At 43.3% G+C, this 25265-nt stretch overlaps 1 protein-coding gene and 1 non-coding gene across 3 annotated transcripts in view; one reads left to right on the top strand and one right to left on the bottom strand.

Annotated features, from left to right (window-relative positions):
- The window catches only part of LOC126281481 (mannosyl-oligosaccharide alpha-1,2-mannosidase IA), a 713290-nt gene that overhangs the window by 593415 nt on the left and 94610 nt on the right, over positions 1–25265 (top strand). The gene's annotated exons all lie outside the window — the stretch shown is intronic.
- On the bottom strand, positions 15836–15909 carry Trnat-ugu (transfer RNA threonine (anticodon UGU)). Its single transcript has one exon. It is a non-coding gene; the product is annotated as a tRNA-Thr (tRNA).

Genomic DNA, 25265 nt, shown 5'->3' with positions numbered 1-25265 from the left:
CACGCCTGTCTGACGACAGCTGCTTTGCAGTGTCTATGACGGTTCCCATACCAGGCTTCTTGAATCTGTTTATTCAGTTGTCTTGGGTAGCCTCGTTTTCACAATTGTAAACACCCACTAAAAGAAGGTATTATAAACACATCTTACATGGCATTTGAGGCCTTTAGGTGGTAGTGGTGGTTGTGTTGGTGAATGTGGCTGAGGTTGTGGTTGTGCTGGTAAATGTGATTTTAAAGAGGTAAAATAATGACAGACGTTGGAGGATCGAGGATCGCGATTGGGTATTTTCAAACAGTAAAGCATTGGGCAGAAGTGAACATTCCAGGCGGTTAGAGTTCTTGGACGAGCAACGTGAGGCAAGTCTTTGGAAGCGCCTGTTCACACAAGACCCCAGGAGTTGTGCAGATTGCCTATACTCACTAACCCCCCCGCCCCCCGTGTTCCTGCTGCATGTTGCACGGAACGGAAGGCAAGTCTGTGCGTGAAAGCGCATACCGTTGTACACGGACGCTGCCGATAGATGCTGAAGCGTCGACTGTGCTGTCAAGTAGAAGACGTCCACAGCTGCCACTTCGCGACTCCCGTAGCGCGCTGACAAAGTAATTTCCAGAATAAGAAAGAAACAATAGGATAACTGGCGGGAAATAACGTGAGAGTGTTTCAACTGAACAGTAAAAACTGAAGCTGTATCTATTTTACGTCAGAAGTAATTATCAGAACGGGAACAATACACCATTTAACGAAATACGCTGTACGTTAGAGAGTGTAGGATGCAGACGACGGTGGAGGAAATGAAGAAAACAAACTGTGTTCTCAGTGATACTGAGAAAGAGGAGTGGTAATGGCAGCGAGGATGTTCTGCTTCGTTAATTTCTATTTCAGAACATCCAGTAGGAATCGGTAATAATCCTTGTTAAATCTCAATTAATTGCGAAACGAGTATTCATCCTCTGAAAGGTGTTATTTTCGATAACAGATCACGATTCATCTCTCCCTCTGTCTGCTTGTCCAGTTTTGTGAACCATAACGAACGTTTTCTTCTTTCCATGTCGTTCAGTGCCGTAGCGTATAATGCAGCGGCTGCAAGAATTCTTTCGTCACTCGATTTCCTGTCTGCTTGTGCAATACCGACGTGCCCTTCGTGGCGCATCGGTTTTTCGGAAGAAACAGCTGCCTTTCCCAAGGACGCGCTAGACGCTACCGTGAATGACAGTACGCAGTTGTCTGTGATATGTCTTAAGTGTTGTCCACGGTCGATAATTTGCGAATGGCTTTCGGAGACGGAGCATTCCCCCTTACCCAGGGACTGGCAGTTATGCATTTAATGTATGGCAAAGCAGGGTGGCTGTTGTGGTCTTCAGTCCTGAGACTGGTTTGATGCAGCTCTCCATGCTACTCTATCCTGTGCAAGCTTCTACATCTCCCAGTACCTACTGCAACCTACATCCTTCTGAATCTGTTCATTGTATTCATCTCTTGGTCTCCCTCTACGATTTTTAGCCTCCACACTGCCCTCCAATACTAAATTGGTGATCCCTTGATGCCTCAGAACATATCCTACCAACCGATCCCTTCTTCTGGTCAAGTTGTGCCACAAACTTCTCCTAAATCCTATTCAGTACCTCCTCATTAGTTATGTGACCTACCCATCTAATCTTCAGCATTCTTCTGTAGCACCACATTTCGAAAGCTTCTATTCTCTTCTTGTCCAAACTAGCTATCGTCCATGTTTCACTTCCATACATGGCTACGCTCCATACAAATACTTCCAGAAACGACTTCCTGACATTTAAATCAATACTCGATGTTAACAAATTTCTCTTCTTCAGAAACGCTTTCCTTTGCCATTGCCAGTCTACATTTTGTATCCTCTCTACTTCGACCATCATCAGTTATTTTGCTCCCCAAATAGCAAAACTCCTTTACTACTTTAAGTGTCTCATTTCCTAATCTAATTCCCGCAGCATCACCCGACTTAATTTCACTACATTCCATTATCCTCGTTTTGCTTTTGTTGATCTTCATCTTATATCCTCCTTTCAAGACACTATCCATTCCATTCAACTGCTCTTCCAAGTCCTTTGCTGTCTGTGACAGAATTACAATGTCATCGGCGAACTTCGAAGTTCTTATTTCTTCTCCATGGATTTTAATACCTACTCCACATTTTTCTTTTGTTTCCTTTACTGCTTACTCAGTATACAGATTGAATAACATCGGGGAGAGGCTACAACCCTGTCTCACTCCCTTCCCAACCACTCCTTCCCTTTCATGCCCCTCGACTGTTATAACTACCCTCTACTTTCTGTACAAATTGTAAATAGCCTTTCGCTCCCTGTATTTTACCTCTGCCACCTTCAGAATTTGAAAAAGAGTATTCCAGTCAACATTGTCAAAAGCTTTCTCTTAAGTCTACAAATGCGAGAAACGTAGGTTTGCCTTTCTTTAATCTATTTTCTAAGATAAGTCGTAAGGTCAGTATTGTCTCACGTGTTCCAATATTTCTACGGAATCCAAACTGATCTTCCCCGAGGTCGGCTTCTACCAGTTTTTCCATTCGTCTGTAAAGAATTCGTGTTAGTATTTTGCAGCCATGGCTTACTAAACTGAGTGCGCGAGTGGGAGGTGAGGTGCTGTAGGCGGCGTAAAGGCAGTGGGCAGCGCCTGCTGTGCAGCTGCTGTGGGGACAGCGGCGTCAGCTCGGCGCGTGCCGCGACAGATAGGAGAGCGGGAGCCATGACTCGGCGAACACAGCGACTGCCTCACTGCTATGCAAAAACCGCGTTACGCAACCACCTGCTGCTTTCTCGCTACTTCTCAGTTTCCACTTAGTCGCGTAACAGCGAGGTTAGCCCACTAATGGGAAATGAACAGCGGGAAAACCTGAGTGACACAAATACCTTATGTAGAAGAAAAGGTTGTCACCAACACAGTAACCTGGAGAAAAAATTAGTCACATCCTAGAGACATCAACCTCTACATCTACACTCGGCAAACCACCTGACGGTGTGCGGCGGAGGCTACTTCTGGTACCACTGACTGATGCCCTTTTGCCGGCTGGTGTGGCCGAGCGGTTCTAAGTGCTGTTACGGTCGCAGCTTCAAATCCTGCCTCGGGCATGGATGTGCGTGATGTCCTTACGTTAGTTAGGTTTAAGTAGTTCGAAGTCTAGGGGACTGATGACCTCAGATGTTAAGTCCTATAGTGCTTAGAGCCATTTGAACCATTTGATTCCCTCTTCTCTCTTCCATTCGCGAATGGCGCGTGAAAAAGAATGATTGTGTTAGCCGTGATTTCTCGAGTTTCTTTGTTGTGCTCATATCACGGTACGTGTGTGGGAGGAAGTGGTATGTTGTCAGACACCTCCTGGGACGTACCCTCCCGTAATTTCAATACTAAACCTCTCCGTGATTGTAACGAAACGTCTTTGTTACGTTACGTGGGAAGGCAGTGAAATTTTGCTGAGGCGAAATTTTTACCATCGAAAAGAGATTATTTGATTTAACCACAAAAACCTCAAAAATTAGTCTTGTGTTCCATACACATTCCAGAAACGTATGATCATGATGGTGTTTCTTACTGATCACATTGGCGTCCACCACTCAGACTTACTTCGAGACAAATTTAAATGTTTACTGCTAGAACAGTTTCCAAAACATTACACTTTTAATAATTAGTTCTGCAGTGACACATATATAGTTCAGTTGACTTCTTATAAGTATCTTAGTTTGGTGTAACTCGGAGTAATCTGCTTCCTGTCGCCGCTGCTGTTGTTGCTGCTGAAATAGTCGTTGCCTCGGTCCATTTCATCTGCTAACTGGATCAAGTTGTGTGAATTCCATGAAATAATCCAGGTACAAAATCGTTTTAAATTGGTTTATTTATGACAAACTACACCACTTCTTCTTAGTGGGAGCCCACTCCACTTAACAGGCTACATAGTCACAATACTCTATCACAACAATTAGATTATTGCACAGGCGTACAATACAGTGGTTGCGTCTCGAAACTGTGTCCAACTGACCTTTCTTGAGCGTTGTTCTCCTACTATTCATATGTCTCTTAATAATCAAGCCAACAAAGTTACGGTGCAAATTGATTAAATTTACAATTAAAAGTTTAACAATTTTATGAGTAATTATCCACAAAACCTTGCTTATTTTATGGTGACACGGGCGTATACAATAAAAAAGACTTCTACATAGGATATACATCATTATATAAAATACTGAAAGATAACAATACTAACCTAAATTTTCTTAATTATGGCTTCATTTCTAAATGCAAAATATTGCGAACATATATTGGCCAAGCTTGACCTACCAGTACACAAATGGAATCATAAATTTTATTAGATTTAATATATTACACGAATCACTTATTAGATACCATTGGAATAACAGAAATGTAAAAAAAAAGGCTGTTTTATTTCATAATGCATAACGCCTCTCCTGCCATTGGAATTCCTTGAGCATCTCTATAACGTGGCCGAGCGGTTCTAGGCGCTACAGTCTGGAACCGCGCGACCGCTACGGTCGCAGGTTCGAATCCTGCCTCGGGCATGGATGTGTGTGATGTCCTTAGGTTAGTTAGGTGTAAGTAGTTCTAAGTTCTAGGGTACAGATCACCTCAGAAATTAAGTCCCATAGTGCTCAGAACCATTTGAACCATTCTCTGTAACGCTCTCGCGCGTATTGAACGATCCCGTGAAGCGCCGCTTTTCGTTGGATCTTCTCCTTTTTTCTACCAGTCCCACGCTGTAACGATCCCATTTTGATAAACAGTACTGATTACTCGGTCGAACAAGCGCCTAATATGCCACTTCTCTAGTGGACGAATTACATATCCGTAAGATTCTGCCTATGAATCTCTGTCTAGTGTCTGCTTTTCCTACTATTTGTTTCATACGGTCATTCCACTAAGGTCGCTTATTTTACCGTAGTTGCTGTTTCAGGCAATTTGTAATCAGTAGCTTAATACTAAAGTAGTTGATTTATATTCGTATATAATCGCAGTATGTTAATTCATTTACAGTGAGCTTCAATGTGCTAGTCCCTACAACATTCACCAATGCTCTCTGGTCTTTCTGCAAATCCTCTTACAGAGAAACGTATCATCTGCGATCAGTGTTTCGGAGCTTCCGACGTTATCTACTAGATTATATTTTATATGTGTTGTAAAGTCCTGTTACGCTGCCATACCTAGCAAGGTGCGCAGACTGGATTAGCATTCGGGAGGACGACGATTCAAATCCCCCTCGGACCATCCTAATTTAGACTTTCCAGGCAATTGCTGGGATTAGTTCCTTTGAAACAGTTCGACCGATTTCCTTCCCCCATCATTGAAACAATCCCAACTTGGGCTGCGTCTCTAATGACCTCTTTGACGACGGGACGTTAAACTGTAATCTACCTTCCTCCCTTCTAACTGCTCACTGATTTTACTTAAGACCGTAACTACTAAGCCTTTGTAATCAAATCGTTTGGAAAAATTTTACTATCGAAGTCACTAAGCGCCTAGCTCATTTCTGTTCTCTCATTTACAATTCGTTCAGCTTTTGTTCGTCAGCTAGGTTTTCACTTCTCTTAAATCTGTGATGTTCTCTTTGTGTACGTAGGACTTTCAAATACGCTTATTTCACAGTAGTGGACCTTCCCCATCCCATAATACTAATTCTGGAAAGAGCTCTTCTATCCATGATAATAGTCTAATCGGCCGAGCAAGGTAGCCCACAAATTTCTGATGGTTTCCTACATCCTGTAACAGTCAGGTTCCATATTTCTAGGTTTCCGGAAAGCATTTGATACGGATCCCCACTGCAGCCTGTTAATGGTGGTATGTGCATACGGATATGTGAGCGACTTGAAAAACCCAGTATGTTTTCCTCGACGGCGAACGTTCATCAGAGACAAGGGTATCGTCAGGAGTTCTCCAGGGAAGTGTGATAGGACAACAGCCGTCCTATATACATAAATGATTTGGCGGACAGGGTGAGCAGCAATATGCAGTTGTTTGAAGATGATGCTGTGGTGTGTGGTAAGGTGTCGAAGTTAAATGACTCCAGAAACATTTCTAGTTGATGTTATGAATAGCAGCTATCTCTAAATATATATAAAAAACTGGGCTTAACGTTGCAAAATAGTATGAAATGGAACAAGCATGTGAGAACTGTGGCAGATATGGCGAATGATCGACTTCAGTGTATTCGGAGAATTTTAGGAAAAGGTGGTTCACCTGTAAAGGCGACTGCATTTAGGACGATGGTGCGACCTATTCTTGAGTATTGCTAGAGTGTTTGGGATCCGTAGCAGGTCGGATTGAAGGAAGACATCGAAGCAATTCAGAGGCGGACTGCCAGATTTGTTACCGGTAGGTTCGAACAACAGGTGTTGCGGAGATACTTCGGGAACTCAAATGGGAATCCCTGGAACGAAGGTGACATTCCCTTCGGGAAATACTGTTGAGAAAATGTAGAGAACCGGCCAAACGATTCTGTTGCCGCCAACACAGATTGAGCGTAAGGACCACGAAGATGAGAAACGAGAAATTAGGGCCAACATGGAGGCATAGACAGTCATTTCTCTTTCGCCGTTTGCGAGTGGAACAGGAAAGTAAATGGTTAGTAATATTACAGCGTACCCTCCGCCGCGCTTTCGGAATATCGATGTAGATGTAGAAGAAGCTATTCACTCGAGTAGTCCTGTGGAACTACCAACTTGCGGGTATGTTGACTGCAACGTTTCACCCGCTGTCCCAAATAGTTCCAGACAGTTTATACCCGAATATGAGCGGCTTATTTAACGAGCCGGTCGCTGTTCGTCAAACCAGGATAGTACTGGTGTAGCCCAGTGTCACCTTGGAAGACGAGACTTTCCGAATCGTACTCTTCACGAAGATGTAGGAAAAAGGGCACATTTGGTCACAGAGTGCTGATGTAAACATCCCGGTCCACGTTCACGATAACGTGTATGAGTTAGTCCAAGTTACGGTACGAAAACACCCCACAAAAATGACAGCCACCTCCGGCCAGCAGCGCAATAACAGGAAGAGACAAACTCGCGACTCGTCGGACCACACTACACGCTTCCTGCCAGCCACTGTCCATTATCTGCGTTGTTTGGCGCATTTAAGACGTGTGGCTTCGCGTGGCACTGTGGGCAATGGTCCTTCGCGTAGCAAGCAGTTCCCTTAGCAATATTCGCTAGGAAATAGATTGAGATGGACCCGCATTCGATTACAGCAGCAATTCTTGTCGCGCTTCAAACCGATTGATACTGAGAAGGCGTGTTATTCTCTGCAGTCGCTGTCAATTAGAATTTATTTACTTTCTTATGCAGTGTTACGTAGTTGCCAGTGGTTCACCATTCCGTGTATACACATTAAGGCAGTCCGTGTTCACAGGCAAATCGGACAACTTCATTTACCTTTCTCAAAACGTCATATTCTCCGTCGACTGTAGAAGTATATTTCACACCTTCTACAGTTAGCGGCGAATACGATGGTTTTTAAAAATTTTACCTGACTATGAACCCAGACTATGAGAAATTACTCCATTGACTATGTGGTCATGGGCTCCTTCAAACACGATAGCTCGTTTCTCTCATGTCTACGTATTGCGCTGATTCCACACAGCAAACAGCACTTAGCAGAGCGCACCCACCGCTGCTATGACTTTCGTCAGCGCTGGAGGGTAAATGGCAGCATCGTAGTATTTCTGCACCGTACTGTGTACCTCATACATACATATTTATGAAGTCAATATTATACGAATGGAAGTGGACGTAGATGAAGATGACATGGGAGATATGATACTGCGAGAAGAATTTGACAGATTACTGGAACACTTGAGTAGAAAAAAGGCCCCGGAAGTAGACGAGTTTCGCTCAGAACTTCTGACAGCCTTGGGAGAGCTAGCCATGGCAAAACTCTTCAGTCTGCTGTGCAAGATGTATGAGACAGACAAGTACCGCCAGACTTCGGGAAAGGTTAGTTTGGATTCCGGAGAAATGTAGGAACGTGCGAGGCAATATGAACATACAACTTACCGTTACAACGTGGGTTGAAGAAAAGCAAGCCCACATTCATAGCATTTGTAGACTTAGAGAAAGCTTTTGACAGTGTTGACTGGAATACACTCTACGAAATGGCAGCTACAAGAGTCAAAAGGGAAGCAGTGGCTGAGAAGGGAGTGAGATAGGGTTGTAGCCTGTCACCAATGTTATTTAATCTGTACACTAAGCAAGCAAGCAATAAAGGGAACAAAGGAAAAATTAGGAGCAGGAATTAAAGTTCCGGAAGAAAACAAAACAACCTTTGATATTTGCCTACGACATGCAATTCTCAGACACACGAAAGGACTTGGAAAAGCAGTTGAAAGGAGTGAACAGTGTCTTGAGAGGAAGATATAAGATGAATATCAACAAAAGTAATCTAATGTAGTCGAATTAAATGACGAGATGCTGAGAGAATTGAATTATGAAACGGACAGTAACAGTAAGGTAGTAGAGAAGTTCTGTTACTTGCGCAGCAAAATAACTGACGATGGCCAAAGTACAGAGAACATAAAATGTAGACTGGCAATGGAAAGGAAATTGATTCTGAAGAAAAGAAATTTATTAAAATCGAATATAGATTTAAGTGTTAGGAAGTCTTTTCGGAAAGTATTTTGAACATGGACGATTAACAGTTTACACAGGAAGAGAATAGAAACTTTGAAACGTGGTGCTACAGAAGGATGCTGAAGATTTGGTGGGTAGCCCATGTAACTAATGAGGAGGTACTGAATAGAATTAGGCAAGAAATTTGTGGCACAACTTGACAAGAAGAAGGGGAGGGGGGTGGTAAAAATTGTAGAGGTAGACCAAGAGTGAAAAACAGTAAGCAGATTCAGAAGGATGTCAGTTACAATAGTTATTTGGAGATTGAGAGGCCTGTACAGGGTAGAGTAGCATGGAGAGCTGCGTCAAACCAGTCTTCAGACTGAAGACCGCAACAACACTGTATACAGGTCTCCAAAGTGACCAGTGTGCTCTTGTATGGGCCCGGGGGGTGTTAATATTTTGTCCAGTGAATACACCTTATTGAAATAAGTGTTTTACGTACTGTGCGCAGCAGGTAGCCTAGCGACCGCGACAGACTGGAGGCGTGAAATATGATTTACAAATAGTGAAATCGTAAAAGTAACTGACGGTTTTCGACGTACCGTGTTCAGTACTACACCTGTGGACTCAAACAAGAAAAATTCTGAACAGACATTTAGGACACATGTACCGTAACCCTCCACTGGAATAGGATCCATTTTATGTGCAGGTTACTGTCTTTCAAAATGTCCGTGATTAGTCTATAAGCTCTCTCTCTCTCTCTCTCTCTCTCTCTCTCTCTCTCTCTCTAAGATGGGCGGGCAGCTTGTATGGTCTCTTGCACATAGTGACTTACTGATCACGAGTCACTGAAGCGAAAATGTCATTTTGAATCACCTTCGGGCAAGTTGAGGAGACTGACCCCTATTCTCTTTAACTGCCTGGGGAATTTGCGGTGAACCCGTAATATTAATCACAATCAAGAACTGAGTGAACAGCCGTAAACAGGAAAGTTAGAGGGTTTCAGAACCAGGTTAACATTTGTAGTAACATATTTAGCATACAATAGTGTTCAAACTCTGAAATAATTATTTCAAAAACCGTAAAGATTAGTTCGTAACGACATGAATAAATAGGGGATATGGCTAGTCCTAACTACCAGATCTGTCGGCAGTAATATTGTACGCTCTCTAAGACATGTTTGAAGAACTTAAATGGTAGTCGATCCTATTGCCGAGAAAACTGTTTCAAGGTCAGTATCAGTCCTCAACATTGGCTGATAGCTTGTAATTCGTCCTCCTTATCGCTCTGAAATGACGTCTGTACTCAAGGTTCATTTAGGAGACTTGCGAGCCAGTCATATGGTGTATACCTTCACGAGCTAGAAAGGCATTCACAAGAAAAGCCTGCTGTGGCCGGCCATTATTGTACCGTAAACGAAGCCCGGATCAACTGCACCGCTGAAATGTCGCGCAAGTGGTTGCAGTATCACTTCTCTCTACCTCTGGGAGTTGACAAAATATGCCTCTGAACACGAATGAGTATGTGAAGCTCCATGCGTTCATCCAGCATGATGCCTTCCCATGCCGAGACCCAACCACTTAACAACTGCCCCCTCCACGATGTTCCTGGTGTTTCTCCGCCAGCCCCTTCCTCCCACCGCCCTCCCCTCACACGAATGTCCAACCAGAATTATTCCGGAAACTGTTTCGGGATCCTTTCATGATTCTGTGAAGAGAGCATTCCTCCTTTCAAAACTTAATATCGAAGCACCGAACCGGTAGACTGCCGATTCAAATCCCTGTCTAGTAAACCAGGTTAGGTTTTCTATGATTTCCCTAAACCGCTTGAGTAAAGTACTGGGATGATTACCTTTAGATTTCCTTCCAGAATCCGAATCTATGCTCGGCTTATGTCATCGATGAGAAGGCAAATCGAATCTACCTTTCTTTTTTCGACAACTACACCGCTGACTCCGTGATTAACGGACCTCTCTTTGCACCTGTGAGAGAGTACCAGAAGATGTTAACGCTTCCAAATGTTGCTCTGTTGTGGAAGAAGAATTTATTAGACATTAATAAGGCGTTGTGAGTATAATGCACCACTTTACGATTTGCTTCAGTCCCGTCCCAACTGGAAACTGGAAAGAGTAAAAGGTCCTTTCTTGTTCAGAGAGCACAATTCCGACTTACGAAGGAAAACTTTCTTCTCAAAAAGGTTGGTTAAAAAAACCTGTTCAGAGACTGATGGAACTGCTGAGTCCATCTTGCTTTCTGTCTAAGATTGACTGATGACCTCAGAAGTTAAGTCTGATAGTGCTCAGAGCCATACTAAGATTTACTTCCCTACGGCTATCATTTACCTCGTGAATTTCCTAAAATATCATTCTTGATGTTTCTGTGCATCTCATACCTTGTTAACTTGGTGTCCAGGTCTCATTTCGGTAAAACAGACAAGGTTAACAGACTAGATTACACATTCAGATTTTAAGAACTTTCTTAATGTGTTTCCCCAAAGTGCCCATTACGGCGTCCATTCATTTTGTATTCTATGTTAGCGTTAAATCTGTTGACAGATATGTTGCAAGTCCTATGTTCAGAAGTAGTTAGCTTTTACATTAATTCGTCATTAACCACTATTTTAGCGCTATATAAATACTTCCTGTGCGTAGCCATTGTTTCCGGAGCACTGGAAGATATTTTCCGGTTGTGCGTCGCTAGTACCCCATTTAGTTTTGTTGAATTGCTGTTTCTTCTGAATCTGCAATTAGCAGCTGGTCGTCTGCGAAAAGTATGGTGGTAATGTCACAGTCCGTCCCCATCCATATTCATTTTGGGTATGTCTCTTGCAGTTCGTGTAGAGTCTATTACAATGGTTGACCCAGTGAAGATCTAGAGTTCGCAGTCTGATTGTTCAATAAAAGTTTTATATGTGTTGGTGCCAAATTAGAACTCAGACTACCGTTTTCGAATGTTGAACGATGATGTTCCGATCATAAAATGCTGAGTCACATTAGGTAAAATGTTTTGGGCAAATATTTACCCATTTCTGTCAGTATTAACTCAATCGTGCTCGTGTGTAGGTCAAACAATGAAGGTGACAAGCCATAGTAGCCTTGCCCCCAGCCGGCCGCTGTGGCAGAGCGGTTCTAGGTGCTTCAGTCCGGAACCGCGCTGCTGCTGTGATCGCAGGTTCGAATCCTGCCTCGGGCGCGGGTGGGTGCGATGTCCTTAGGTTAGTTAAGTTTAAGTAGTTCTATGCCTAGGAGGCTGATGACCTCTGATGTTAAGTCCCATAGTGCTTAGAGCCATTTGAACCATTTGAACCTTGCCCCCAGCCCTCGACTGACTGACTGACTGACTGATGAGTTGCGACAGTATTATTTATTTATTGACACGTGTAATTTCGTAGAGCCATTGTCGTTGTCACTGGACTAGGCAGTGCAAGAAATTACATTGGAAAATTTGATGATAAAATTACTGTTACATGAATCCTATGCAGACGAGGTCCTGATTATATATTAGCGTAATGATAAATATATGTAACACAAGACTTTGCTTAATTTTTTTACCAGGCGCTTTGAGGAATCTCATTTGCCGTGAGTGCTCAGTTCTCATCTTTCCATTTCCTTCCTTTCGCGAATAAGCTTAGTATTTTGGTCGTTAGTGTACCTAACCATGTCGAACCTAGAGGACAGGAATAGGAAAACACGTGTTATACCTCTAAGCCACTTTGATTTTTTCTTTCATTTCTGTCAGTAATATGTGAGTAAGATGCACGACGATTCGGAATGGAAGTTGAACAGTAGGCCCCCTGTTATTGGCCATATAATTCAGTACAAGGAAAGAAAATCACCACCAGTAGAACCATCCCTAGTAGAGGGCAGCCATACTTTCCTCCTGTTGCACAACGCAAAGCGACATCCTTGTTTAGATACTCGGAATTATTTGCGAAATGGTAAGCGTGATTGCACTACGTGCTGATATATGTGAGGGAAGTTTCATGTGGCATGTATGACACGAGAGGGACTAATGACGAATAATTCGCACAGAGCTGTAACGTGCCAGCACCATATGGAGTTTTTCGCAAGAGTGGCCGCCAGGCGTCAGTAATTCCCAGCTGTGTTAAACGACGCTAATGTCAGCAGCCACCCGTGGCCTACTCTACACGCGTATCGTTCCACTGGCTCCTACCGTGGGTACTGGCACACCAAAACGGAGACTATACGTTTTCCAACGCTATTCGTTCACATCGTACGTTTTAATACGAGGGTCATTCGATAATTAAGGAGACAAATTGGTCTGGAGAAAAAAGCGTTTATTTTTACGAAACAATACTTTTTCTATTTTCAACGTAATGTGCTTGTTCCAACGGGCTACAAGCTTCTTTATTCCGGCTGCAAAGAACTCTTTAGCTTGATGTTTGAACCAATTTCCGACCATCTTTTTCGCGTCCTCGTTGTCCTGGAATCTCTTCCCACGTAATGCCTCCTTGAGTGCGCCAAACAAGTGGAAGTCACTAGGTGCTAAATCAGGACTGTAAGGGGGACGAGGTACTACTTCCCAGCCCATTTTTGTCGATGGTTTCACAGGTTAGCTTAGCAATGAGGACGTGCGTTTCTAGCTGGAGAATTACATCTCTCCTCTGAGATCCATGACATCTCTCTCTCAGGGCTGGCTTCACCTTGTTTAAAAGCAAAACAGAGTAGTATTGGCTGTTCATTGTACGCTGCTCTTCGAGGCAATCGCAACAAACTGGACCTTCAGCATCCCAAAACAGCGTCAACGCGACTTTTCCTGCTGATGCTTCGATTTTGAATTTTTTCTTGGCAGATGAGTTGGTGTGCTTCCACTCCGTGCTTTGTGCTCATAATAGTGAACCCAAGTTTCGTCATTAGTTAAAATTTTATTGAGGAAGTGCTCACCTTCTTTTTCACAACGTTCCTTTAGTTCTGTGCCCACTCTCAACCTTGTTTCATCGAGTAGCCGCGTCAACTGCTTTGGGACCCATTTTGCACATGTTTTGCGGTACTTCAGCTTATTATTACAGATAATATTAGGAACTCTACCAGCACTAACTTGAACCTTATCAACTATAATTTCCACAGTCACACGGCGGTCTGCACGAATCACTTCATCAATTCGACTTTCAAGTGAGGGAGTTGAAGCTTCAACTGCTCGTCCAGAACGGCGTTCATTAGTCACTGAGTCGCGTCCATTTTTGAACTGCTGTACCCTCTTGTAAAAAGTTTACACGATTCATACCACCTTCACCGTAAACTGTAGACATTCTACACTGTATATTCACTGGTTTCTCGGCTTCAGCAAGTAAAAAACGAATAAGAAATCGTTGTTCAACTAATGTGGACGTTTCAAGCGGACTCGCCATCTTGAAAAGTTTTTTGGAGGTTATAAACAAAACATCGTCGATACATCAGCTGATCATGGCTCATCCCAGTGATGCCAACTTAAAGCGATAAAAGTACCAAACTTGCCCCACTAGTAGTATTTTCCCCAGACCAATTTGTCCCCGTAATTATTGAATGACCTTCGTAGAACAGTTTGAACCCCCCCCCCCTCTCCCACCACACACACACACACACACACACACACACACACACACACACACACACACACACACACACTTGTGCGCCCGCGTATATTTATCGACTGTCATTTTCGTTGATGTTCTGAAGTTCGTGTTTTTAAGTTGATCCTGAGTTTACATAATTGTTTCCCTGTAAGTGTTTGACATGATTGACAGTCAATTGATTGGGCCTCCGGTGTTACCACATCGTCTTGTAGGACATCATTACCTGTATTTTCTTGAAAACGAACTTCTAGCACTATTGGAAAAGTGTCCTTTGGGTGCAAAGCGCGACGGGACTCTGCACATTCTAGTCGTCCGGTGATACATCTACACCCAACGGTACCCAGAAGATAGGTCGACAGAAGTGGTCAACTTTCTTGGCCACCGATGTCCTCTGACCATACCCCTTTAGAGTGTCGCCTATGAAGGTGGTTGAATGGCTAAATCTTCAAAGAAAAAGTAAACATAAGAGAAGACTTGACAATTATGGTTACGAATAGTGCTGCCTCCATAAAGGAACGCCAAGACGACCTCAGAAGACTTGCACGCGGTGTTGTCAACAGAATTCGAAAGTGTTGATTTTGGTTAATCCCTTCAGAGAGTATTTGTTTTTATTTCATGCTAACAGGTACAAATCTGTGACAAAAATTGGGCGCAAATTGTATGGAATTTGTTATTGATTTAGTCTATATTACTACGTCCGAAAGTGTTTACTATTCCTGCTGCAACACCCTCTCTCTAGGTATGTGTGTATATGTATACAGGGTGATTTTACTAAATGGGGACATACTGCAGGAACTTATTCTTAAGATGACCAGGAGCAAAAAGGCCATATCGACACATGGGCAAAAATTCTTTCCAAGGGTGGTACACCCACCTGAAGATTGAGATCAAAGATATCTTACAACGTAGGTTCAATGATTGAAATCACAATTGAGAACACACGAGGAAGTGGAAATGTTCTGTCTGTACCAGTGTTTTAGCTCCACACTTACGAGGGAATTGAGCTGGAGCACCGTCATGTAGTAGCCACTTTACCCTATATCCCACCAAAGGCACGTCTTCCAGGAAAGAAGGCTGGATGACCCGTAGGGAGTGTAGATATGCCTCGCCTGCGAGCCGTTTAAGGACGACTGGTCCCACGAGGCGGTCGCAAATCCCCACCCGCAGACTTGAGGCTGAACCAGTGCTGACGGTTCGCTGCCACAATACCTTCGCGACTCTCCGTGGTCCACTACTGTGAACGTTGACGATATCGCCAGTGGCGGCTGCTGTGTTAGAGCTCAAGAGCGTGTGAACACCTTACCGTTTGACACCTTGCAGATTTATTAGTTATTTTTCTTTGAAAGCTGTTAAATGTAACATAGATGCTGCAGTCTGAAAGATACGCCACTTGAATCTATCTCACTACTGCTCCCCTAGATTCCGTGAAACTTGGCTTCAGGGTCGCGAGCACACTTTCCGTTGTGCACGTTTTAAGGAGCTTTTGGTCATGTGCTACTCTCGTGACGGGATTTATATGAAGATGGTATCTGTACTTTCGGACATGTCTGAAAGAACATATACCATCGGTGACCATGCAGCTCATTAGAATGAAATTACAATGAAATGAGCACCCTTAGCTGCTTACAGACGTTGATATGTCAACGGGGACATATGAAAATATGTGCCCCGACCGGGACTCGAACCCGGAATCTCCTGCTTACATGGCAGACGCTCTATCCATCTGAGCCACCAAGGACACAGAGGATAGTGCGACTGCAGGGACTTATCTCTGGCACGCCTCCCGTGAGATCCACATTCGCGTGAGACCTACATTCGCAACTTATTGTCATATAGCCCCTGCCCATCATACTCATTACTTGCGTCGTGGCTTCAGTGCCGATTCCCGTAAGAGTTCGGGCACTGCATTGCAGAGGAGTTGACTCTTTTGATTTATTTATCGCTAAGGCACACAACTCGTTAAATTACAGTCCTTCTTTCCGCAAAGTTGTTTTTGTCTTTTTAAATTTGTGTCCTTGTACATTCTGACATGATAGTGATCGGCGAATCGCATTTTGTGGTTCCCTGGTCCAGACGGCGATTGCTCTTGTGTTTTAAAGTCGGGTATTAATGTTTATTTTAGGGAAGTTCCTGTATTGTAGACCTGGCAAGCGGTGGGCATAGACAGCATTCAACACTGTGTCAATACAAATGGTAGGAAAACTTTTCCTTTGTCTGGTTCTTTTTAAACAGAAGATCCAGGTTCTTTAAGGTATTTTGCCCTATTTATCTCTGCATCAGAATAGCCATTTGTTCTCTAAGTAATTGTGAAGTGGTCGAACTCTTCCTCCAAGTACTGTATCTCACAGGTTGTTTTAGACTTAAACAGTTTGGCTTGCTGATCTTCGTCGAGTCATAAAACGGACTAACGAAGGCTTTATAGCCTCTGAGGGAGTCTCAAGCAGGAGGAGAGGAAACGGCACACACAGAAACGTCCCTAATGTTCATAAAAGTAAAATCGTCAGCCGTGAAAGCGTGCATTGTATGATTGAGTGAAAAGGTGTACGTTCATAACTTTCTCAATTGTTTTCAGCATTTGGTAACAGGAGACAAATGATGTGGGGCCAAGACAACAGTAGGACATTATTTGTTGAGTTATTCGTTAGACCACAATGATATTTCTTTTCTTTTTGCTTGCAAATCTACCTCCTTCAACGTCGTGGCAAAATCTGTTTTTCGTATGCTAAACTTTATCAATCTGTCATTTTTACACGCTTCTGATCCTTCCGGTGCCGAAGTCTGCTTTTCCAGGGAGTCTTAAGAGGTGCCACACTATATAGTCCGTCGCCTTGTGCTGATAAGACTTTTATTCCCGCGCCTATCGCTTTTGTACGTCATAGCGTCCTTTATCTTTGCACTTAATTCCGCGCGGAACCAAACATAACGCTCACCTGGCACGACTGTTACAGCCTCGTGCGGAACCGATGGTCCGTGTCAGGTGGGCATCGTAAACTGTTGCAAGAACGGTTGCCCTCCTACTTAGTTTTGTCTATCGATGCGGTTATGTTCATGTTCCCTTGTACAGATTTCAGTATCCTATTGGGAACGCGTTTCACATTAATATTATCTCCCATTTCTGTAAGTAGCTTAAATTTAGTACAAGACACTTCAGTCCGGTACCGCGCTGCTGCTACGGTCGAAGGTTCGAATCCTGCCTCGGGCATGGATGTGTGATGTCCTTAGGTTGGTTAGGTTTAAGTAGCTATAAGTCTAGGGGACTGATGATCTCAGATGTTGAGTCCCATAGTACTTAGTCATTTGAACCATTTTTAAATTTAGTACACATTTTGAGTTCAACCGTACTGAAATCAAAGGCAAAAGTGATCCACAAGGAAGGTCAGCAGGGATTCCTAAAACGCCTATGATGCGCAACCCAGTGAGAAGATTACGGCAGCGTACAACAGCGATGCCTGGCAAAGAAGATATGCCTATCCGGCTTGCAGCTGGACCGAGGACTTCGTGACTGGCAGGATGATGCCATTTATTTCCGTGTTGAGAGCCATCCATGGACCCAGAAATGTGGTCGGTTTCTGGATGATGGCCGCGCTTCTACTTTCGAAGCGGAGCGACGACAATCAAGAACTAGTCGCTTGTTTCCCAGCGTGAAGGTCATCACTGTATCATGGTTCTGCTGACGACGGAATTAGCTGACCCTTTGCTCCATCTCGGGCATGGCGCGCGTTGCGTTCGGGATGATTTGGAGATGGTATGTCTTTCGTGGAACTCTGCAGCAGTCGAGGTCTCTCACATAGACGTAAATAATGTTAGCGTAGGTTACAGATGTAGAAGTCCGCAGTGGGAGCTTCATGAAGAGTATGACGTGTCCCAGTGTTTAAGATTAGGAACTGGTAGTGAGTCATAAATGATAAACGAATGTAGCCGCATGCTTTAAGGATTTGAGTTGTCTTTTCCTCCTGTTGTATATTTATTACCACCAGATATCATAAATGCTTAAACTACATTACAAATCAGGAAGCGACTGTTTAATTGTAGTTGTATACGGCTTTTTGTATACGACCCGCATTAGATTGCAGGTGGCGGGAGTCAAGATTGTAAGCTACAAAAAATAAATGTCTAAATAGATAAATGCCATCGCCGGGCACTGGTGCGGCCTGGATGCTGGACTGGACCAGGACACAGGTGGGGCCGATACTTCACGAAAGCGAGCCGGGCGCGCTGGCTGGCGGTGCAGCTCGCGACCCACATACCAGCTTACTGCACTTCGGCGAAACCCGGCAAGCTGCGCCTCCGCATTAAATTTCGCAACGTGGGCTCCAGCAACAAGCGAACTGAGTCTCAAGGCTCCCACGACACGTGCTGACATACTCGTGTCAAATTTTTTGCAACGAGGCGCGCTATTTGACTTGCGACCTCTGCCATACACTTCATCATTTGCCGAGTTACTGTTGTTGTGGTCCTCGGTCCGTACACTGGTTTGATGCAGTTCTCCACGCTAGTCTGTCCTGTGCAGGCCTCTTTATCTCTGGATAACACACACACACACACATATATATATATATATATATATATATATATATATATATATATATATATATATATAATCGTAAATCCTTGAAGCGTTAAGATGTACCCTGCCGATCCTTTGCCGAAATTATGAATCCATGAAGCGTCAGGATGTACCCTGTCAATCCATCCCCCCTTTTAGTCACGTTGTGCTAAGAATTTGTTCCTATTTCGATTCAGTACCTCCACATTAGTTATCCGTTTTATTCAACTAATATTCAGCGTTCTTCTGCAGCACCATATTTCAAAAGCTTCTATTCTCTTCGTGTCAGGGCTGTTGACTGTCCACGTTTCACACACCAGATGAATACCTACAGAAAATACCTTCTAACAGGTAAATTTATATTTGATGTTAAGATTCCTCTTCTCCAGAAATGCTTTTTTTGCTGTTGCCAGTCTGCATTTTTATGTCCTCTCTGCTTCGGCTGTCAGTTATTTTGTTGCCCATACAGCAAAACTCATCTATTAATTTCACTGTCTCACTTCCTAATTTGTTTCCCTTAGTATCTCCTCACCTAACTCGACTACAATCGTTTACCCATGTTTTGTTGTTCGTATTATAACCTCTTTTTCAAGATACTGTCCATTCCCTTCAACTATTTGTCCGAGCCCTTTTCCTTATCTGACAGACTTGTGTCATCAGCAAACCTCGAAGTTATTGTCTGAACCCTCTTCCCAAACTTTTCTTTGGTTTCCTTTACTGTTTGCGCAAATCGAATAACATCTGGGGTAGGCCACAGCCGTGTGTCACTCCCTTCTCAACCATAGCTTACTTTCATTCTCTTTCGATTCTTGTAACTGCAGTCTGATTTCTTTACAAGTTGTAGAAAACATTTCGCTCCCTGTATTTTCTCGCTACTTCATCCTGAATCCAAAAGCAATGTATGTGTCTATAAAAATGGAATAGTCATTACCGACCATTAATTCCTTAGCACAAAGTACTATGCTTGTCTCCTACGATCTGTATGATTTTGCCCCGTAACCGTTTGAGCTGCGCAGGAGAGAGAAATGTTTGTGGACTGCGTCTGACAGGGCCTGGCCTCGCCTCGCCAGGGGTGAGCTACGTCACGTCTCGTCACGCTTCTTGTGGCACGGAGCCGTCTACATTGTCTGCTAAGGCTCCGGCCACCGCCCCCACTTGCAGCACGGCCTGTGGAAACTATGGAAACTACTTGCAGGGACAGTTTACGGCGCCCGGAGTTAGTATACCGGTATTTAGCAATGTTCTTGCGTCTGTCACGGTCGTTTCACACAGACTGTCAACGGGACGGAACGTCGACTTTCTCTAAAAGAATGTTTACACGTTGACTTTGATGGAGGAATGGTGGCGCCATCTGCTAACATCGGAAGTTAACGTGTTCTCGCCACGCTCACTCAGGTTATAGGAAAGGGGTAAGTGCTTTTGTCTCTTCTCGGGCTTAATTTGATTTCGTTACTTGTTTTGGAGACACGTTGCAGTGGTTTCATGATTTCTTTGACACGGTAGAAAGGCTCTTTGTACAGCTTTCTTAATACTGTTTGATGTTGGCAATTTATGTAGGTATAAAATGCAACCATCTTCATCTTTATCATCATCATCACCACCAGTGATCTGCCCTAGGAAAGGTATCCACATGTAGCTCTCCATGCAGTCCTGTCATTTGCTACCCTCTTATTTCCTATCCTTGTACTATCCACAATCTGGCATCTTCTGCGTCCTGTTCTTCAAGTCACCGTTCCGTCCATAGCATCCATTAGTAAAAAACCTTCTCATCCAGTGTCCAAGCCAGTAATGTTTCCTCTTTCGTATTATCTTTAAAATTTCTGTCTCCTCCTCCACTCTTTTCAACACCACCTCATTTTTTACTTTGTTTACCCATTCTATCCCTTCCATCCTCCTCCAAATCCACTTCTCAAATGTTTGTATTCTCCCTTCTTCCTCATTCCTCAGTGTCCATCTCTCAGCGCCGCATAATGCCGAGCCCCACATGAAGCGCTTCGACAGTATCTTCCTCAGGTCGCTGCCCATACATCCATGTAGAGGCCGCCGCCTATTACTAAATACCTCTTTCGCAGGTGCCGTAGGTGTTTTCATCTCGACTCCCAAATATTTGAAAACACTAACTCTATCTTCCTTCCTAACTTATTTTTTTCTCTTACTTTTCTTGTACTTATCTCCATATATGTTGTATTTTTCTTATTAATTCTCATTCCGATTTCCTGATAGGTCGTATTTAATAAATTCCAGTCATACTTCTTTCGCTCTCTGCCAATAACACCGTATCATCCGCAAAACGAGTACATACTAACCTCCTACTACCAACCCGCACTCCACTATTTTGTTTCAAACATTTCTGAACAATAGGTTCCAAAGATATGTCAAGCAGCATTGGAGTAACCTTGCCTCCCTCCCCTTCCAGTTGTGCTTTCCTGTGTCATCTCAGTCCAAATCTGTTCTCGTATTTTGTGTTGTAGGTATAGATTTTTAATCAACTTTCTATCCCTTCAGTCGATATCATTCTTCCTTAAAATGTCCGTTAATGTATTCCACTCTAACTTGTCAAAGCTTCCTCGAAGTCAATGAAAAAGTGTAAATTTATCGTCCTCTTTTCAGTGTATCTTTCATCTATGATTCTCAGCAGTTCAATTGCATCTCTTGTACCTTTCCTTCTTCTAAACACATAGTGCTCCTCTGCCATACTTTTTTCCAGTCTGTCGTAAAGTCTTCTATTTATCACCCTTAATAAAACTTTTTTTGCATGATAGACCAAACTCATAGTTCTAAAATCATCGCATGTCTTGGCATTCCTTTTCTTCTCAGTCGGTATTATTACTGCCCACAGAAAGTTATCTGGCTTTTAACTTTTCTCATACCTCTTGTTACACGGATTCTCGCGACTAGTCCCAAGGCTGGTAAACAACTCTGGTGGTATTGCATCAACTTCACTTGCTTTATGATGCTTCATCCCTTTCTACTTCTTCCAAGAAGCAGCATCCTTTGTCGTCCTCTGTAACTCTTGTCTTCTCTTCTAATTCATTATCCTTTGGTTTTTGATCAGCCTCATATCGGCAGGCACTCTGCATATTCTTGCCACCTTCCCAGCACTTCCTCCAGTTTATGAACCGGAGTGCCATCCCTTCTTTTCATTCCCGTACTTGTCTTGCTTTTTCTTTTTTTTTTTTTTTTGCTTCAAAGACTAGAACAGCAGCTAATCTATGCATCATTTCATATTTTCCATCTTTCTCTAGTTTGTCTATTTCTTTACTACTCTCTTCCATCCGTATTTTCCTTGCCTGTTCTGTTTCTCTTCATAATTGGGTATTCAGCTTCCTGTGCATTCTTTTTCCTTCATCTCTTCCTGCTGTCTTCCATTTTCTTCTTTCTTCCATCTTACCCAGCATTGTCTTAGTTAACTTTCTCATCCCTACAACTTCTTGTGCAGATTAATTAAGGTTTTGTCTCATCCTCTTCTATTTCTCGTTTACACTTTCTTCATTGGGCTATCTATCACAAGTTGACATAGATGTGTTTTCCAACTCAGCATCCTTATCTTTTTCCTCTAGTCTCTCTAGGTCAAATTTCTCTTTTGGTTTTCTTCCTAACACTCTCTTCAACTTTATTTGCAAGTCAGCCGAGATACGCTCTGGCAGTCTTTAGGCAGTGGTTGTACCTATTCTGAATTACGATATAATCTACTTCACCCTAGATCTACTTCAACCTAGATAGCCTTGTATATCGTCGTCTTCTGTGCTGTTCAAAGTGTTTCCAATCACAAGAGAATTTTCTTAATGCAGCCAGTCACTTTATGAATTTGATTCGTATTTATTGTACCATTAAATAGTTTCCGAGCCACCGCAGACTCATCAGGTGCAGGTGTCAGAAGAATTGTATATTCCGCACCATGTGCAGCTAAACGTGCGGTCGTGGTTCTAGCGGAACTAACGGAAATTTAGCCAACTTAATGTCTAAGAAACGAAAAAGTCGTTATATTTTAGGATACTTACAGAGCACTCGTAACAGGGAACGATTTTTCCTTTTCGTTAACTAAATTTCCACTATTTTCGCCAACTGCACGACCCTAGCGTCCAGCAGGATTTGGTCCGAGATATAATATCCGGGTAAGACCACCGTCTGATGATTAGCCTGCAGCGGCTCGAAAACTACTTAATGGTACAATAAAGACATATGAAATTCGAAAATCATCTGGTTGTATTTCACACTTACATGAATCTACATTTTAAATCACAGTTGCAGTTAGTCATCTACAGTGGATATTATGTATTGTTTGATGTGTTTGAGTGTATGCCGGCTGAACCAGAGCTCCATCGACAAACCTTCAGAGGTGGTAGTATGGACCAAAACAAGAAAAAAGTCTTGTTTAGTGAAGGAGATATGTGGTAAAAGCCACTGTACCAAGTTGGCGCAATAGTTAGTGCATCTGTCTAATGAGCTAGGGACCCCGTTCGAATCCCGGTTTTGGTAGAAATTTTCATTCGTCGCTTCAATCTGCATATATACATCATAAATGTTTGAGACAGGTAAGATCCCTGGAACCGTATATTTCATGTAATAAACTTTAACATTGCTTGTCCTTCGGTGCTGGTATTATATTCCGACTTTTTGTATTGCGGCTGGTGTCTCATAACCGTACTTCCACCGTTCGGTACTGGGCTAAGACAAATTACGTCGTGCTGACGTTCCGCTAGTCCGCTAGTGTGAACACTCCGCTGTTTGACTGCTTTCTCTTTCCGTTGACGTCTAATGTGAATCAATCTTTGCTAGAAGCTTGGGGGGGGGGGGGGGGGGGGGGTTGCGGCCGGAATCTAAGCACTCTAGATGTGAGAGAGAAACTCATTGGTCCGAAGATTAAGTACGGAAAGTATATGACCGACCGTAAAAATTGGCGTCGCTGCTGCACTAAGGAATCAGTCCAAATAATGACCAACGATACTGTGTAAAAATTGTCAGTACACCTGTAACACTAATGAAAATGTCTTCTAGCAATGTATAATAATTCGTTTCAGAACGATTCCGAGATCCGGCCACTGGACTGGAATAAGTACAGTGGTTGATACACCGCCTCTAGCTGGCTGCTAGCAGCTTCGCCACAGTCAGCATTTCCACCTTATTGCCTCGAATTAGACCTCACCTTCACAAACGCCAGCTCAATGTAGCTGAAGACTGCACGCTCTGATGTGAGGCCGCTGCCTAGCGAGCACGACCACGGTATCTAAACAGCCAGTCTCGCCCAGAAAAACAGGAAGATGAGTAAGCAGAATCCCGCGCCCGCGCACAGGAACGCGCTTTCGAATTCTTGTACACTCTTAGCCTTCACCCCACCGAGAAGGTCTGGCGGCCGACTCCTAGCAGTTCCACAAAATTTCGGGCAATCAGCTCCAGTAGCAAAACGCAGGCAACTTGATTAACCTTTTTGGGCCTCTTTGCAAATTGCCTGTAAAACTAAAGAAACAGAGACTGTTGCATAACAGATTTAAAACAAAGCATAGGACTACAGATAGATGCTGAATGAAAATCGTTTCGCTGTCAAGAGAGCCTGAAGTCTTTAATGATTACCGTAGCCGAATACTCCAATGAAATTTCACAGAACCCGAATAAATTCTGGTCTTGCGTATATGTTGTTTGTGGCATCCAAGTTCATGTTCAGTCAATCGCAGATGCCTCAGGAATTGACACTGAGGGTAGCAAAGCGAAAGCTGAAACGCTTAACTCTGCTTTCAAATGTTGCTTTACAAAGGAAAACCCAGGGGAATTGCTCCAATTTCATCCTCGTACCCCTGAAAAAAAAGTAAAATCAGTATTAGCGTCAGTGGTGTTGGGAAACAGCAGAAATCGTTAAAAGTGAACGATGGAATCCCTATCAAATTCTGTATTGATTCTGCGGCTGAGTAAGCACTTCTGCGTTCACAGACCTCACTTGATTAAGCTGTATGGTCCAGTACCTCAAGTACCTGATTTTAAGAAACTACTTTATCTTTAGTTTCTTTTTACACTATTTTGGTAGATATCCGATAGCACTATTCAAAATGACCTCTGCCGGTCATTAGATATTAAGGGCGATGAAGCGCTTAGAATTTAATATAGTAACTTTACACGCTTATCCAAGCGTAGTCATAAATTCTATCACAGACCCCAAGTAATTGAAAAATGGGTTACTCATCCCCCACATTTTTAGCCTGCTTCTTGCTGATGGTATTTTGTCTTTCCTGTGTGCATGCGTTTTGACCATCCGTGGAATTTCCTATCCCACCTATATAGATTCAGCCTATCCACGTTCTATAGCCCTATAAAATCGTCCTCGAGCTAGGGCATTATACATACACACGCATTAACTTCCTGCACCTTTGACCCGGTCATCTGACCACTTTCGTAACACATTTTATGCCAATCACATGGAAGAAGACGACTTCTCGATTTGCGCAGGCGCATTCCTTTCCGGCATTCTCGCAGCCTAGCTGCCGGCGCCACCTCAGTTTACCTGAGAACCCGTGGCCCACCGAACGTTGGCTGGGATGAGGAAGCACGCTTCTGAC

Source organism: Schistocerca gregaria, chromosome 1, assembly GCF_023897955.1.
Source record: "Schistocerca gregaria isolate iqSchGreg1 chromosome 1, iqSchGreg1.2, whole genome shotgun sequence".
Lineage (NCBI taxonomy): Eukaryota > Metazoa > Arthropoda > Insecta > Orthoptera > Acrididae > Schistocerca > Schistocerca gregaria.
Note: the sequence above shows the minus strand (reverse complement) of the source record. Positions and strands in the feature narration are given on the sequence as shown.